The sequence below is a fragment of the Hypanus sabinus genome, chromosome 6 (assembly GCF_030144855.1).
Source record: "Hypanus sabinus isolate sHypSab1 chromosome 6, sHypSab1.hap1, whole genome shotgun sequence".
NCBI lineage: Eukaryota > Metazoa > Chordata > Chondrichthyes > Myliobatiformes > Dasyatidae > Hypanus > Hypanus sabinus.
Window position 1 is genome coordinate 42532533 of NC_082711.1, and position 16642 is coordinate 42549174.

Sequence of the window (16642 nt, forward strand, 5' to 3'; positions counted from 1 at the left end):
CTGACAACATCAGGGCTCAGACATTCCCCTACATGATGAATTGGCTCCTCCTTGGCCAAGTCTTCACATTCATTGAATAATAACATTCCCCCATGTTTCTCCAAGTGCATGCTTTGAATTAGATCATCTGCCCTCTAGCTCGCTTTGCTTGTCTGTGTTAAATGTTTGATTCATTTTTACATTCAGTATTATCTATAGAGATTGCAGGGCTGAACCTAAATCATGAACTAACTATTTGAAGCAATGAGGACTCCCACTCTGCTTTCCAGTATTCTCTTGGCAGCAACTTGACAGTATGTTCAAAACTCATATTCATATTTCACTCTCTGAGCTAGTTCCTTAGTAATTTCCAGGTTTTAATTAGATATTCTATCCTTCAAGTTTAAGTGTCGTGCATTCATCAGAGGTGTCCTAAAGTTCTGGGTATGTTACATCACAGGACATTGCAGTAATACAAAGCTTTTAGGTGATGTAGTAGAAAACTTTAAGACCATGAAAGAATTTAATGAGATACAGTACATGCCGGGTCCATTGTTGTTGGCTGTATCAACGATTTCAAAGTTCAAAAGTTCTAAATAAATTTAATATCAAAGTACATATATGTCACCATATACTATCCTGAGATTCATTTTCTTGCAGGCATTCATAGTAAATACAAAGAAACACAACAGAATCAATGGAAAACCGCACACAACAAAGGCAAACAACTATTGTACAAAAGACAACAAACCACAAATATAAAAGAATAATAAAATAATAAATAAGCAATAACTATGGGGAACATGAGTTTAGAGTACTTAAAAGTGACTCCATCGGTTGTGGAATCAGTTCAGTGTTGTGGGGAGTGAAGTTATTCTCTCTGGTTCAAGAGTCTGATGATGGACGTATGATAACTGTTCCTGAACCTGAGGCTTCTGGGATTTGGATGGGGACCCACAAAACATGGCTTGTAATTTTGCAGATGGCCCAAAAATAGCACCTTTGACAGTGGCTATCAAAAATTACTGGGGCATCTTGATTAGCTGAGTAAGTGAGCTGAGAAATGGGAAGTGGAGATTGATCCGGGTAAGTGCGAGGTGTTGCATTTTGGAAAGTCAAATCCAGTTGGGCCCTGGTGAGAGCAGCAGAACAGAGGGAGTTGGGAACATGGTACCCTGAACGTGGAGTCACATGGAAACAATGTGATGAAGGAAGCTTTTAGCACATTGACCTTCATCAGCCAGGACACCATGTGTAGACATTGTGAGGTTACATGATGCTAGTGAGGTGGCACTTGTTGTGTTGTGTTCAGATTTGGTTACCATGCTATAGGAAAGACGCTATTCAACTGGAAAGAGTACAGAAACATTTCACAAGGATGTTGCAGGGACTCAAAGGACTGAGTTAAGGAAGAGGCTGGACAGGTCAGGACATTTTTTTCCTTGGAGCATGGGTCACCGACAGGAGATCTTTACAATTGTGAAGGGCATTGGTATGGTTAATGGTTAATTTGCCTAGAGTGGGGGGGGGGGATCACGAAATAGGGGGCATGGTGACAGGAAAGATTTAAATGGGACTTGAGGGACAACCTTTATACACAGAGGTAATAAGTATAAGAAAGAAAATAAGGTGGACCAGTCTCGATGGGCCAAATGGCCTAATTCTGCTCCAATATCTTATGGTCTTGTGGTATATGGAATAAACTGCCAGGGCAAGGGGTTGAATCAGGTTCCATAACAACTTTTGAAAGTCAATTGGACAGATTCATGGATAGAAAGGGTTTACAAGAACATGGGCCAAACAGGCAGCTGGGGCTGGCTTAGGTGGGCATCTTGATCAGCTTGGACCATTTGGACCAAAGGACTTGTTTCCCTGCTGAATAATTCTATGACTCTATGTACAAAAATTTCCATGTAAGAGACACCAGAATCAAAGGTCATAAATGCATCAAAGTCACTAAAACTAGGTGAATTGGCTGTGCCCGGATAGTGGTTAGGATGTAAGACGAACTCAGGCAGAGAGAAATGGAACTAAATGCCATGGAACAATTTATGAGTGTTAAGTAAGCCAAGCCTGTAATGGAGATAGGGACAGAAGTTAATACTGGTGGGAAGGGGAGATTCAGGGTAATTCTACTATCTACAACGAGATTATTTTCTGTACTGTAATGTTGAGTTCATTCTTTGTAAGCTTCATGGCTTCTAGTGTATTTTATTTATGGGAAATGTTGCTTTTTTATGTATCCACGAGCATGTTTAAATGATGATCGTAGTGGACAGCAGATTCTTGTGGTGCACCTGCTTGTCAGCAAGAACTCAGCAACTCAACGTGTAAATACTGTGCTGTCTTGTAACTAACATCAACACTTTGGATATACCTATACCATGTCAAGTGCACTTTAAGAACTTTATTCCACACTGGTTTGCTTATGCCAGGCAGTGCGGAGTCTTTTACTCTCTTAAAGATGTTTATGGCACAAAAGGAGGGCATTTAGCCTCTGACATTTGTATTCACATCCAGAACCATTTCCCAGTCCTCTCTTTCTCAGATTTCTATATCACCTTCTGGATTATGTGTTTACAAATTCAGCAATAGTTTCAGCATCAGTCAATTCCATCTCCCCCCCCCCCCCCCACCCCTATAGAGGTTCCTCAACCAGCTGAATTCATCCAGATTCCAGCATCTGCTGAGGAAATAATCTTTCATTTTTCATATTACCAACCCCTTCATCATTATATTTACCTAAGTGCTTCAGATCTCTTGTTTTATTTTCTCAGACCTTTTGACATTTATTGTAACTAGACCTTTTATCCAAACACTCGCACAGAATCATTTCAGTAGAAGGGAAATCATTCAGTACATTGAACCTGTTCTAGACTTTCGAAAAGGCATTCCAGTGCATCTAAATCACTGGCTCTTTTTTGTCTGTAACCCTACCGACTTATAGAGTCATAGGAACACCACAGCACAGAAACAGACACTGTGGCCCATCTAGTTAGTGCTAAACTATTATGCTGCCTAGTCCCATCGACCATAACCCTTCATTCTTCTAATCCATGTACTTACCCAATTTTTTTTTAAATGTCGAAACCCAAACCTCATCTACTACTTCCATGGGTGGATGCATACTCTCGTTCTACAATCTCACCCACTTCTGAGTGACATTTCCCTTCACGTTCCCCTTAAGATATTTCACCTTTCACTCTTAACTCATGACCTCTAGTCCTAGTCTCACTCAATCTCAGTGGAAAAAGCTTGCATGCATTTACCCTATCTGTACTCATATTTTTGTATACCATAGCACCATAGAACAGTACAGCACAGAAACAGGCCCTTCAGCCCTTCTTGGCTGTGCAGAACCATTTTTCTGCCTAGTCCCACTGACCTGCACCTGGGCCATATCCCTCCATAGCCCTCTCATCCATGTACCTGTCCAAGTTTATCTTAAACGTCAAAAGTGAGCTCGCATTCACCACTTCATCTGGCAGCTCATTCCACACTCCCACCACTCTGTGTGTGAAGAAGCACCCCCCCCCCCAATATTCCCTTTAAACTTTTCTCCCTTCACCTTTAACCCATGACCTCTGGTTTTTTCCTCCCCTGGCCTCAGTGGAAAAAGCCTGCTTGCATTCACTCTATCTATACCCATCCTAATTTTATACACCTCTATCAAATCTCTCCTCATTCTCCTACGCTCCAGGGAATAAAGTCCTAACCTCTTCAACCTTTCTCTGTAACTCAGTTTCTCAAGTCCTGGCAACATCCTTGTAAACCTTCTCTGCACTCTTTCAACCTTATTAATATCCTTCCTGTAATTAGGTGACCAAAATTACCTCTATCAAATCTCCCTCAATTTACTATGTTCCAGAGAATAAAGTCCTAAGGTACAGAATCCTGAAGGCACACACTCAGCAATTCAGGAACAGCTTCTTCCCCTCAGCCATCCGATTCCCAAATGGACATTGAACCCATGACCACTACCTCACTACTTTTTTATTTCTGTTTTTTTTTTTGCACTAGTTATTTTATCTTAACTATTTAATAGACATTTATATATATACTCACTAACTGTAGTTCTGACGAAGGGTCTCGGCCCGAAACATCAACAGTGCTTCTCCCTATAGATGCTGCCTGGCCTGCTGCGTTCCACCAGCATTTTGTGTGTGTTGTTTGTAGTTCAGCTTGTTTTTATTTCCTCTGTATTTATTATGTATTTCATTGTACTGCTGCCATAAAGTTAACAAATTTCACCGGTGACATTAAAGCTGATTCTGATTTATTTTCCTTCAAATTCTTACCTGCTTTCTTTTAGAAAGCTAAGGAAGATTCTGTTTCCAATGCACTTTGGCTGCGAATTCCAGATTACAACTCACCATATTGTAATGACTTCCCCATGTCACGGTGTTGCAATCCTTCAGCTGCAAAATGAATAGACCTTGAATTCCAGGCTCTGATTCTTGCCATTTCCATGCTTCTCCTTAGAGTGAAATCTGCATAACCAGAGCAGGATTCTGCTCTAATTAACACAGCTCGTGTTAAACGGCGTATTGAGGGACTTGGCATGTCTCTGCTCCGGCTGTAGAGTAACCTGCACTCTCAGGACATCTTACTGCCCATGTGAGGGAGTAATTCCGTGATGTTCGTCACATCTGTGGCTGCTCCCTTGAACAGGACTACCCTCGCCCTCTGCTGGCTGGGCCGTGTGAGTATGGTTCTCTTGGTGCATCTCGGAGTTCAGTCTCTTCCTGCTCCGGTCTGTGTGTCTTTAAGGGCTGGTACGCCTCTCCGCGTGCTGCGCAGCAAAATGTCAACAGCTGTGCTGAATTGTGTGAAGTTCTGTTACGGTCCTCTTGGGCGTATTACATCATGATGTTATTTCAAACATTTTTATCTGATTTTGTAGTTATTAACTTTTTTGTAATTTTTTGAGGGAGTTGCGATTTGTTAATAACAACAAATGCCAGTACACATTTTCCAGGCTTGTGTTTTTAAGCCCTCAAGGTTATCTTCTCCTGTACCCTTCAGCGGCTTTCTATGAAATGATGACCTTTATTCTTCGTTTATGCTTATTACACACACACACACACACACACACACACACACACACACACACACACACACACACACACACACACACACACCCCCGCACCCCCCCCCAAGTTTTGGTGCATCTGGCTGAAGTTTAAGGCCCACAATTGTTCTGTTATTATCCATTGATCTTTTTAATTTTACTGTTCAGGTCAATGGGACCTGTTTCCACATTATCTCCTCAATATTTTGTATGACCTTGTTTTTTTTCTGTGGTTAATGTAATGAAGATGTTTGAATGGTGCACTCAAGGAAAATGTTTTTGCTTGTGGAGCAGAGATTACCCATAAACCTTCAGTGTCAGATAGTCATTCATAAATCCAATATTGAATTCAGAATAAGCTCCTTTACCTAAAAGGTTGTAGATGAGTGGTTATGTGGAGCTTGCCAACTCAGGGAATAGTGCAGAAATATTAAAGGCGGGGCTGTTCAAGCAGACAGGAGTGAAGGGAAGGGAAATGAAGGTAATAGAGAATTATACTGGTAGATTTAGATGAGGAAATGTAGGGGGAGGATCTAATGGACCGCGTGCTCTACCTTTGACCTGATGCTTGGCTTATTTCTGTGCAATAAAGTATATACTTAAATCCTTTCAATCTCATCAGGATGTGTGCAGAGGGATAAAAGATTAAAACTTTTGTCCAATAGCCATTTCTCTCCTAGGTGTAATTCTAGTTTTAGTGAGAAATTAGATTCCATAAATAGGGACAAGTCTTTCTGGGTAAATAATTCAGTCAACTAGGATTTATTCTTGGTGAAGGACTTTGGATTATTCTACTCAGAGGACATGTCTATGAGCATCATATAAATAACTTATAACTGAAGCTTAACTAGTTATGATCATCCTCATGTCCACTGGAATGTTGAGAATGAGCACTCTAGCTGGTTGTCTTTGGCGGGGGTTGGGGGTGGGGGGTGTCAATAAGAAAACGCCTGTCCCAGAAAGTTAGCTTTCTCAGTCTCAACTGAAGGTTAGATATGAGGCCCTGGTAATTACACAGAATGGTTAATGGACATCTGTGTGAATTTCATCTACCAGTAACATACTGAACCTTCTGTAATCAAACTCAAGATTGATGTAAAGGGAACCCCAGAAAAAAACTCAGCAAAATGATTAGACTATTTTTCCCTTTCAGCCTGCTTCTCTATAACATATTCTGTCTCTTCCCAATTTCTTGAAGCTTTGGGACCAAAAATCTTCTTGCCTTCTTCTGAAATATATCCAGTGCCTTCTGTGATGGAGTATCCCACCCCAGTAGTTCCAGAATTGTACATCTGTTTAAAAGAACTTGTAGGAGAGAGCAAACAATTTGCAGGGCAATGGCAATTCCAATACAAGTTTCACAAGGTGCAGGGAAGTGATTGATGGCACTGGTCAACCAGGAACTGGCAACTACCCAGCAACAAGAACTAAGATTCAGATTCAGATTCAGTTTATTGTCATTTAGAAACCACAAATGCAATGCAGTTGAAAAATGAGACAACGTTCCTCCAGAATGATATCACAAAAGCACATGACAAAACAGACTACACTAGAAAATCCACATAACGTTTGGCAATCCCCAATCCAGAGTCCGGAGAGGCTGCTGCTGCTAAGGTGTAACTTATAAAGTGTTTCCCTCCAAAGAAACATTCTGGAACAAGCCTGGTAGTGCTACGTACTATATATGTGAGAGTTTCATCTTAATTTCACTGACCTAGACTCTTTGAGAAAGGATGGGTGGTTCCTGGTGGTGACTGTCTTGACAGGCTTTGAGCAAGTATTCCTTAGGTGTATTTCTGTATATGTAGTGTAAAGTTAGTTCACAATTTGGAATACTGTGAGCAGATTTGGGCCCTGTATCTAAGAAATTATGTGCTTGCCCTAGTGAGGATCCATAAGTATGATCCCAGGAATGAAAAGCTTAACAAATGAGGAGCATTCAATGTCTCTGGACCTGTACTCGATGTAGATCAGGATGAGAAGAGATGTTGTGATGGTATTGGGTTTGTTGAGTGCAATGTTCTAATCTCAAATGAAGCCCCTAAGCCCTATCAGATATAACTACCCATAAATACTCTCACTAAAGGGAGATTGTCCTGTAGCTACACAATCTTCAAAGACTTGTTTACTTCACTGTTTATTCTCCATGGAGAGTTAAGCTACCAACACCCCACTACCCAAGTGATGGGTCCCCTCTCCCTACCAAGGAGAAGATACTTCAAGCTAACAAAGTAGTTTAAAACATACTTCTTTTATTTGCAGTGATAACATTTACATCCAACAGTGATTCATATGGATCTGCTCAATAGTTGGGTGGACTTTATCTGTGATGTACAAGGCTGAATCCACTGCCTTTTGTGTGTTTCTCCACTCAAAGGCATTGGTGAGGCTCTGTCTAAAGAAATGAGAAGCAATTTCTTCAGTGAAATGGTGGTGAGTCTGTGGGATTAGTTGCCACAATTTGAGCTGTTGGGGCAAGTTACTGGTGCTTTTAAGGCAGAGCCTGATAGGTTCTTGATTGGAAAGAAAGTTAAGAGTTATGGGGAGAAGGTGTGAAAATGGATTTTAAAAATTCAGCCATGAATGAATAGCAGAGCAGACTTGGTGGGCAAATGGTCTAATTCTGCTCTTATATCTTATGATCTTACTGTTAGACAGAGAATTGTGATGCTAAAGTCGAGGGGTTTGGAAGGAGCAGGCATTTTCACATAGAAACTAATTGAGATTACCATTTCTATTTCCCACTTCAGTAATCAGGAAATCACTCTGCTCTGAATCTACCGTAAATGGAATCAATCTTTGCAGTAGACTCTCTGCATATTCATTGTTTCCACATCTATTTTTAAGCAGGAGTTTTGAGCAATTGTGCCAACATTATTGAAGTAATTGGTCAGTACTTACTGATTTTCAAAGCCAACACTTCTGAATACACACATTGTCCATCATCACATGTAAAGAGAAATGAAGCTGTATTGACCTTCTCAGATTTTAGCTGTACAAATAAAATGTTGTCTGATTGGGAAATCAGCAAAATCTAAAATGATGTCATTGCATTGGGCTCCCTGTCGCCCACACTTCCTGAACCCTACACTAAAGCCAGCTCTCTCCATTACTGCATCTACTTTCCAAGTGCCCACAAATATTTGCTGCTGTTGTATGAAGAACAGTCACTCCGGGTGGCAGAATAAAGCCACGGTCACAAGCACAGGCATCACAGCAGGAGGGTTATTGAATGCTCTCTTCCATTTCAACAATGCAGGTTTTTTTTAACAAAGGTTTGTGGTTTTCATCAGCTTGGTAGATTTTACTCACTGTGTACCATTCACGTGCTTGGGCACTGTAAGCTATACCCCATGGATATGACCTGCTGTTAACTGATTATACTCCAGTGTATTTGGCAACAACTCATAAAATTCTCACTTTGTAACTTGTGACATTTAATTATATAATTCATTGAAATGATACTCTCTTTGGGATAGATGGGATATTGGGATACTGTCCAAATATGATCCAAGTACATGGACCAGATTAAACAGAATACACCTCAATCAAAATCCACTAACCACAACAGAAAGGACAGTATTTCAGTCCATTCACTCCACTCAACATAGCAATCTACTTCCATCACTTTCCCGTCTAATGTCCTACAGTCCAAATCCACCACTCTATTCTGTGCAACGTGGTCCAAACCCATCTGATCAATTCAATGCAAAGCTGCCTATAGAGATGTAAAAAATAGAACTAAGATGCATAAAAGGAGTAAGGATGCTGGAATACAGGCGGAAGGAAGAAGTATCATATCAGATGCAAGCAGAATGAGGTTTAAAATGTGATGAATATGGTTGATAAGCTACAGGCACATGCAACTATGCAGTAACATGATTACCGGTAGATAATATAAGAAATTCACGAATCACCACTGAAAAGTCTGAGATACAGGATAAAAATCCACTATTACTAAATTTACGTGAAAAGTAACAAAATAAACACTTTCTTCAATTTACATTACTTGGCTAATGCACAGATGATACAGCTTTATGTTATTGGAAAGTGTGATGAAGACTCTTCTATAATACAGGAATTGCCTGTATTGATTGCAAATCATGGTTTTGAGCAGTTTGATGTTTGTAGTCTATGTGACAGAAATTGGTACTTGATTTATTAGTGTACACAACATCAAGGAAGGCAGGAATTACTGCTGCCTTGGTAGCGTTTGAGGACTTGATCAAATATTCCTTTCTTCACATGGACAAAGACTATGGTGAAATTGGTGTCATTGATGTCTACCATTGTTGAGATTTATGGCTAGAACCACAGGGTAGTTAAATGGTATGGACTATTTAATGAGAACTTTGCATTAATAACCCATCCACAAACTATGTAAGTAACCTTGCAGAATGGGCATTCATTACTGACTAGCTATAGGGTATGAGTAAGAAAAATTTAGTTACTTGTTTAATGAAATTTAGTGTTAGGGATCAAAACGATTCATGTGCATAAATACCCATGTAACTAAGGGCTGCAATGCTGGCTGTCTTGCTCCACATAAAGAAAAGCAGCATAGGTGGCCTAACAGGGGTGATTAAAATCATGAAACATGGTGATAAAGTGTATGCAGAGAAGAGCAATGGTAATGACCACAATATAAAGTTATGCAATAGACATTTCACTGTATAAGACTGATAATATACATACTTAACTTTACAACTCCTCCCTTGGAGTGTCAGACACTCTGAGCCTATAGGCTGGTCCTGGACTTATTTCCACTTGGCATGATTAACATTATTATTTAATTATTTATGGTTTTGTATCGCTATATTTCTTCACTATTCTTGGTTGGTGTGGCTGTAACGAAACCCAATTTCCCTCAGGATCAATAAAGTATGTCTGTCTGTCTGTCTGTCTCTGAGACTTCTGTTCAATAGTTGTATACATCAGTTAGTGAAGGACAGGCAAAGCCCCTCAACCAACCCAAATCCAAATCACCATAACTAAAGCAAAAGTTATACGATATGTGAGGTGAGACAGAAGAAGTTTGAAAGTGATCTGAGGGGTAAATTATTCACACAAAGAATAATTAGTTTCTAGAGTGAGCTGCCAGAGAAGGAAATGGAGGTAGAAACAGTTAAAAAAATGACAGCAGCATCCAGACATGTAGTCAAATGAGCAAGGTATAGTAGAATTTGGAATTTATGCAGACAAATTGGATTACCATAGACATGGTGAGTTACAAGGCCTGCTTATATGCTGTATAACTCCACACTTTCTCTGCGCCATACAAAAACTACCTAATCTCCTGGAAGAGGAGAAAACCAGATTTAAAAAGCAATCTGGTAGAAAACTAATTCCTCACTCAATCTCCTGAGAGATTAAACTTATTGAGTAATACGTTCCCTTACTCACCTTGAGTTCTCTGTAGAACCTGCTATTTGGATTTATCATAGAATCAGTCACACAGCACAAAAATGCTCCTATAGCCCACCAAATCCATGCCAGTGGTCACCTGTTAATACCAGACCCAGCATTATCTCTGTAGCCTTCTGTACTTCAGCTATTTAAGTGCCTGTCCAGATGTTTCTTAAATGTCATGACTATATCTGTCTTTGCCACATCTGTAGCAGCACGCTCCAGGGATCAACCTTTCTGTGTGAAAAATCTTAGCCTCTAATCCTCTTTAATCCTCCTTCTCACCTCAAAACTACGCCCTCTTGTTTCAGACATTGTTACTTGGAAAAAGGATTCTTACTACCTACCCTTGTAACTTAAGTCTTTCAATTAAGGAATATCTTGGTGAATCTCCTCTGCACTCTTTCCAAGATAATCACATCTATCCTCCAGTGCGGCAATCAGAACTGAAGACAATGTGCAGCTTAAACGGTCCTTTGCAAATTTGCAACACAGCATTCCAGCTCTTACATTACATGCCCCATTCAATTAAGTTAATTTAGATGCATTGTCACATGCACCAGGGTACAATAAAAAATCCTTGTTCACATAGGTGGTAGAAACATTAGTTATCGTTGTATAGATTATGGAACAGAACATTGTATGAGGAGAGATTTGGTTAACTTGATTTAAACCAGGAGATAGACAAAAAACAGAAAGCTTGTCGAACTCTTAACCTGACACTAGTCATAGGGAAAATAAAGGATGAGCTCACAAAATATTTGGCAAAAATCAATAGGAATTGATAAAGCCAATATGTATTTCTGGAAGGATAATTATTTTTACAAAACCTATTGTGATTTTTTTGCCCAGTTCTGACAAAGGGATTTTGGCCTGAATCACTTTTCATTTCTCCTTGCACAGACACAGCCCGATCAGCTGAGTTCTGCCAGCATTTACTGCTTTTTTCTAAATTTTAGATTTCTAGCTTTTGCAGTTTTTTTCTGGTTTTAATTTTTTGGGAGTATTTTGTAACTGGTTGAATAGGTGGGCCAATAAGCAGCAGATATAATAAATGTGGATTTTCAAAAGGCTTTTGTAAATTCCCAAATTAAAGTGCATGATTTTGGTGCATTTGTCATGGACTGACAATTGGTTTGACAACAAAAAAGCAGGAATATGTGGGGCTTTTCTGAGATGGCAGGTGATGGCTAGTGTAGTACCATAGAGATCAGTGCATGGGGTCCACCTGTTCATGATATATTTTTCAGTGATTTACATGAGAGAACCAACCCAACATTTTGAGAATTTGCTAATGACACTAAATTGGGTCAAGTTGTGAACAGGATGAAAAGATGCTTAAAGATAATTTGGATAGATTGAGTGAGTGGGTAAATACATGGTAAATGTGTCACTTTTCGAAGAAGTAACAGAAAGGTAACACACATAAAGTGCTGGAGGAACTCAGCAGGTCAGGCAGCATCTATGGAAAAGAGTAAACAGTCGGCATTTAAGGCTGAGACTCTTCAGGAGTTCTGATGAAGGGTCTCAGTCCGAAACATCAACTGTTTACTCTTTTCCATAGATGCTGCCTGGCCTTCTGAGTTCCTCTGGCATTTTGTGTGTGTTGCTTGGATTTCCAGCACCTGCAGATTTCCTTGTGTTTAGATTAGAAAGGTAGTATTTTTGACTGGGGATAATTTTAGTGTGAGATTTGGGTATTTTGTGCATCTGCCACTAAAAGCAGATAAGGCGGCAAATATTTTGAGCCAGAATCAATGCACCATGTTACAGCTTTACATGGCCTTGGTGAGACCATATCTAGAATATTATATACACCTTTCATTTCCTTATTGGAAAGAGGATTTGCATGCCATTTAGGTAGTGTAACAAAGGGTCACTGAACTGAATCCTGGAAGGTTAGAACTGCAGCATGAGGAGGGATTTGGTCAACTCGATTTGTATTCACTAGAGTTTGGAAGAATGAGATGGTAAGCAGTCTCCCCTCCATGGATTTGGTCTACACTTCTCACAGCCTCAGGAAAGCAGCCAACATAATCAAAAGCCTCACCCATCCCACATACTCTCTCTTCTTCTCCCTTCCATTGGACAGAAGATACAAAAGCCTGAAAGCACCCAACACTAAGATCAATTATAGCTTCTTTCCTGCTGTTGTATGACTACTGAATGGTCCTTTAGTGTAAGACGAACTCTTGACCTCAAAGTTTTCCTTGTTATGGCCTTGCTACACTTTATGGTCTGCCTGCACAGCACTCCATTCTGCATTCTGTTATTGTTTTACCTTGTAGTGCCTCAAAGCACAGTTGTAATTAAATGATCTGTATGGACAGAATGCAAAACAAGTTTTTCACTCTACCTTGGTACATAACAATAAACAGAATATTAATAAGAAGAACTGGGAAAGTGGGAGAAGGAAATGTCAAAAGCTATCGTCTGTGAATGGCGAGTGGTGGGGAAAGAAGGCGAGGGCCTGGGCTGCAGGATTAGAATCAGGTTTATTATCACTAACATAGGTTGTGAAGTTTATTGTTTTGCGGCAACAGTACAGTGCAAGACAAAAAGCTGCTACAAAGTTCCAATAAATAATATTACACACGAGGAATAACAAGTAGTGTTCATGGAGAGCTCAGAAATCTGTTGGCAGATGGGAAGAAGCTGTTTCTAAAACATTGAGCAGGATCTTCAGGCTTCAGCATCTCCTCACTAATGATAATAATGAGAAGAAGGCATGTCCTGGATGGTCCTTATAGATGGTCGCTGCCTTCTTGTGGCATTGCTTTTCGATAATATCCTTAATGGTGGGGTGTGTTGTGCCTGTGATGGAGATGGCTGAGTCCACAACCCTCTGCACTTTGGATCTCTCCACTATACATCTATAGAAATTTGCAAAAGTCCTTGATGACATACAAAAGCTCCTCTGAAAACCTTATGAAATATAGCCACTGGTGTGCCTTCTTCCTGAATGCACCAATGTACTGAGTGCAGGATAGATCTTCCAAGATGTGGGCAAGAGCTGTGGACGAGGACAAGAAGAGGACTTAAAGGAGATGGAGGAGAATAGAAGGAGCTCATGAGAGAGAGTCAGCAAGAATTGTAGAAGGAACACAATGGGATGGGGTGTGGAGATGTGGCATGAACTGGTGTAGGGGAGGCAGTTAGAGTGGCTCAGTTGGATGGGGTGGTGGGAGAGTCAGCAAAATGGTATTACACAGCCCCTATTAAAAAACAAAAAATCAGTACAAAGTATGTTGGTCATTTCCCGTTAATGCAGCATAGATGTTGCATTAGGCTGAATGATGTCACAACAACCAGCTCTCACTCAATGTCAGCAAGACCAAGGAGCTGATTATTGACTTCAGGAGGAGGAAACCAGAGCTCCATGAACCAGCCCTCTTTGGGCGATCAGAGATGGAAAAGGTCAGCAAATTTAAATTCCTTGGTGTTATTATTTCAAAGAACTTGTCCTGGTCCCAGCATGTAAGTGCAATTATGAAGAAAGCACAGCAGCACCTTTATTTCCTTAGTAATTTGCAAAGACTCGGCATGGTATCGAAAACTTGGACTAACTTCTATGCGTATATGGTAGAGAGTATGTTGACTGGCTGCATCACAGCCTGGTATGGAAACACCAGTGCCCTTGAATGCAAAATCCTACAAGAAGTAGTGGCTATGGCAGTCCATCATGGGTAAAGCCCTCCCCACTATTGAGCACATCTACACAGAGTGCTGACTCAGGAAAGCAGCATCTATCATCAGGGACCTCCACCACATGGGTCATGCTCTCTTCTCGCTGTTGCCGTCGGGAAGAAGATACAGAAATCTCAGGACTCATGCAACAAAGTTCAGGAACAGTTACTATCCCTCAAACATCAGGCGTGTGGACCAGTGGGGATATTTCCCGTACTCAACTGTTCCCACAACCTATGGGCTGACTTTCAATTACTCATCATCTCATGTTCTCAATATTTAATGCAAACCTCAGGGGTGAATATGGTGACATAAAAATGTACTTCAATAATAAATTGACTTTGAACTTTGATGCTGCTACTAACCACTTAACCTTGTTGCATTCTTTGTTGTTTCTTTACTGAAGCCTCAATACTACCATGACGAAGTGTGGCCCAGGTGGGGCAGACACCAGTCTGTCCGTTTGGGAGCCAGGGTTGGATCAATCTCATCCACGGCTGTTCCAACATGGGTGACTTGAATTGGCATCACCTGATGGAGCCATTAAACCACGCAAGCCTTTACATGGCATTAACGTGTTGTTGCAGGTTGTGAACATCCTCCACCTGGTCTCACCATGATTGACACAGCTTTGCCACGGTCCATAGATGCAACCATGAGCTGGGGGAGTGGCTTGAGAATAAACAATTAGAATTGTGAGAGGAAAACACCTGCCATACAAAACAACATTACTACCATATCCAACAATTTTAGCAAATGGTAGAGGTAGGACCTACAGAATGGTCACTTTAGCCTAGAGCACTTAAGTGAATTCAATACTTTCAGATAATCAGACCTTTCAGTCTTCTAATTTTCAGCAATTCTTCTTTTCCCTCTCCCCAATCCCTTTTGGAATTTCAGCATTTTCTCCTCCCTCAGACAAGGTGCTGTTCCCAACCATTAACAATTCAGCTGTTACAGTTGTCCTATTTTACACCCTTTCACATCTCTTGCCTCTTTGCCTGCAAATGAAACCATATTCTTAAACTTTCCCTATTCCAAGTAAAGGTCATCAAATTAAATAACTTCTTTCTCCGCATTTGCTGAATGGTCTGCGAAGTAATACCAGTATTTTCTTAAAAGGAATGTAACATGGAACCTTACAATTTTCTCACTGTTAACTAAAGGAAAAATCCCAATAGAATGGAAAGCTGTGGATTGAGCCATGAATGGAAATGTGACAAGCAGTTCTCAGCTGCAGTAGCCAGCAGCAGGAAGAGAACAAGTATAATCTACACCACCATCCACAAGCACAAACACAATAATAGCTGTCCAATCGAATACTATTTTTTTGGTGCAACGTTCTAATTCTACCACATCAAAACCTACATTTGACTGCTTGTAATTAGAGGGCCATATTTTTACAACTATAACATTTTGATTCTAAGCATGATCCACATATCTGGCTTTGTAAGCAACTGTAGTGTGAACCCAAGCATATAATTGCATCTGCTTTTTGCAATGAATGAGTGGTGAATTATCTTCTGTATTTTAACTTCATCAATTTTGCAACATCCATTCTGCAGAAAATAATTCAAACTATGCCCATGTGGTGAGATCCACTTACCAGCAGTGGGATTAGAAAAGTTCTACAGTTGATGTTGATCTTTGGAATATCCTCAACACTGACCAACCAGCTACAAGCTGTAGTTTCCCTATTGTGAAACTATATGTATAAACTAATATTTATATTGTGCCTGTGATAATAACTATATTCTACCAGCTAGCATTGTTATAAGCACACAGTTGTAGAGCAGAGAAAGACCTTTTGCCTCAGCGAATCTCTACCTACATTAGAGGAGGTGCAAGTGACTAGATACCAGAACTTGAAGCAAAAATCCTAATCTAATACTTGCCTCCATTAATTCCATATGTCTGTCCTGCTCACTCACCTATTCAAATATCTCTTAAAACTTGATACTACTTCTGCCTCCACCAACACCTCAAGCAACACATTCAAAATGACAACTACTCTTAAATATTTACCCCTCGGATTCCTTTAAACCAATCTGGAACAGCTGGAAAAATGGCAGATGAAATTTAATTCAGACAAGTGTGAGATGTTGCACTTTGGGGGGGTGGGGGGGTGTAATCAACCAGGGCATGTCTTACACAATGAGCACTAGGGCACCTAGGAGTGCGAAAGAACAGAGGAATCTCAGAATACAGATCCATAATTCCTTGGAAGTGACATCACAGGTCGAGTCATTAAGAAATCTTTGGCACATTGGCCTTTTAAATCAAAGTATTGAGTACAGGAGTTGAGATGTTATGGCAAAATTGTGTAGTACTTTGATGAAGCCAAATTTTGGAGTTGTGTGGAATTTTCGTCGCCTATCTACAGGAAAGATTGAAAGAGTGCATAAAAAATTTACAAAGACGTTGCTGGGACTTAAGGACCTGGGTTCTAGGACAGTGTGAAAAGATTAGGACTTTATTCCCTAGAACATAGAAGATTGA